Source organism: Euprymna scolopes, chromosome 31, assembly GCF_053919585.1.
Source record: "Euprymna scolopes isolate OS-2025 chromosome 31, ASM5391958v1, whole genome shotgun sequence".
Classification (NCBI taxonomy): domain Eukaryota; kingdom Metazoa; phylum Mollusca; class Cephalopoda; order Sepiida; family Sepiolidae; genus Euprymna; species Euprymna scolopes.
Genome location: NC_136512.1, coordinates 30,156,482 through 30,159,084, shown reverse-complemented (window position 1 = coordinate 30,159,084; position 2,603 = coordinate 30,156,482). Strand labels below are relative to the sequence as shown.

General features: G+C 29.2%; 1 pseudogene; it reads left to right on the top strand.

Annotated features, from left to right (window-relative positions):
* The first annotated feature begins 447 nt into the window (after positions 1-447).
* On the top strand, positions 448-564 carry LOC145256045 (5S ribosomal RNA; annotated as a pseudogene).
* The last annotated feature ends 2,039 nt before the right edge of the window (positions 565-2,603 follow it).

The window sequence follows — 2,603 nt, the reverse complement described above, 5'->3', positions numbered from 1 at the left end:
AATATAATTAAAATTAAAAAAAATTTCTATGCATGATTTTATTTGAAATAAACTTTGATACTAGTTTATACCCAGTCTTTGTGTCATATTTGTATCGTATCTGGGTATGTCAATTTCTATCTTTATCTATATTATACCTATAATTAAATAAAGAGAGAGAGAGGGTTAAGTAGAATATATGGGTGTAGTAGTTAAAAAAGTAAAGTCTAATGTAAACAAATACTTTGTTTCTTTTTAGAAGTCTATATCCGCTCCATAGACGGTGTTGTCGCAGTACCTGGTTACGTTAATTTCCATCTTTGCCTATCGTCTATTACTTTATAGCCAACATGAAGAAAAATTTTTACGAAATTAATCGAAACAAAAACCTATTTAGTATTTGTATGAGAGAGTAAGTAACTAATATCATTGTATTCATGTATTGTTTCTTAAACAAAAAACATTACTATATATGGCTTAATCACATTGAAACACCGGTTCTCACTGGATCACCGAAGTTAAGCAATGTTGAGCTTGGCTAGTACTAGATAAGTAATTGTTTTGGAATACCAGGTGCTGTATGTATGAGGATTTTGACACCTCCTTGCAAAAGCTGCGGATAAACTAACGTTGTAATATCCCTAAATGGGGATATACATGCGACAGGGAACAACTTGTGAATTTCATACTCTCTTGAAACTTCCAACTTTGGTGGAAGCCAGTTTGACCTACATAGAGTTTTGTACTGTACTGATGTTTCAGTACTATACAGTACAAAAAATATTAGAAATTATATTTTTAAACAAAAATAATTTGCTTTGAATTAATACGATACATCTATTTTAAAAAAATTTTTTTTTTTTTGCAGACGAAAATGTCCAGGACCGTATAAAACAAAGAGAAAAAACCAAGTTTTTTTAATATACCGGCTATTCTTAGCATATTGCGTACATTTTTGATGACTATCATTTACTATCCAGAGCAAAGCCGAGTAAACCTCCTTGTATAAAAACAGTATAACAAAACAGTCACAATACAGACTTTGAACATATCTGCTCTATTCAGGTTATTGAGCACTTTGGATTGACTGACTTATATACTCCTTTCTGACTTTTAATCGAACATACAAATATACGCACAGACAACTGCCCTTCATATTATAGCTGCTTACAGTAAGTGGCTTCATGTCTTATCTGGGGCGACTTCCATAAAAAAAGTTAAGAAATTACCAATTGTGAACAAAGAAGTTATCGTTGTGTAGTCAGCAATGTAAACAAAATGGCTGCTTTGTCCCGACTCAATATTTACACAAACTTTAAAAGTTTATAAGTTCTGTAAATTTTAAAGTTTTTTTTAATGCATTCGTTTATTCAAGTGGTGTACTGCCTGGTACAGTACAAAAGCATTAGAAATGATATTTTTATGCAAAAACAATTTGCTTTGAATTAATTCCGAATACTATTTACATCTACTTTTTGTGTTTTTTTTTTTTCAGATTATCCAAAAAGAAAGATATATTTAAAAAAAAAAACGCAAAACCATGTAATGCTTTTGTCTATGTTGTCCATTCATGTTAATTTCCTTAAAATTTATAAAACACATATCCAGTTTTAAAAAAAAAACATGCCTGAGATCAAACTTGTATACTGACATTGTGCAAAAAAAAAAAAAAAAAAAAAAATACTGCCTTAGTAATGTATACTCTGCCTATTCCGTTTTGTCAACCAATCACGTTTCTATTTGTGTGCATTCGCATCAATAACTCATCTAATTACCACAACTACCGTGAACTTTCTTTTTTTCACTGTGTGCCTAACACCAAACAGGACTTCTACCAACAGAGTTTCCTACAAGAAATTCCCATCTGCAGAACACGTTACCACACGATTGCTTCCCTATGGGTTACAATAAGGTCGTCTTAAAAAATCCAATGTAAACAAATACTCCTCATTAATAATGTATTCATCATTTTGCAACCTTCTCATAATATTCTTCATCATTCAACTTACAATCCAGCTACCTCATAAAATCTTTATCCTCGAGAGGCTTTTGGGTTTTATAAGTAGTTATTCATTAGTAAAAAAAAAACAACCAAAAAAAAAACAACAAATATAAAAACAATCACTTATTTTGCAATTGAGTCTGTTTGAACTGCAGTTTAACATTAAAAGTCTGCTTATAATTGATTTTAGGTAAAATGTTAACATTTTAATTTTTAACAGTTTTTTTTTCTGACACAAATTTGGCTTTTGAAAACAAATATTTACCAGGTAAGGATAGGCAATTTGAAATATCAACACAATTATCAGAATTGTTTATTTGTGTATATTATATATTTTTTTTTTAAATCACTAAAAAAAAAAACAGGGGGAGGTAATCATTACTATTACCGACATAAATTAATTTAGGAAAATTAGTCAAAACCAATTTATTTTGGTTTAGCAATTCTTTTGTGTATTTAAAAAAAAAAAAAAAGAACAATTATAAGTATTAGATAATTTGAAATATTAAATGTATCAGTCGTTTACTTTTGTTATTTTAAAAACTCACTCAAAAAAAAAAAAACAGAAAAAAAAAACGGAGTGGTAATCATTACTATTACGGACACATAAATTATTTGGGGG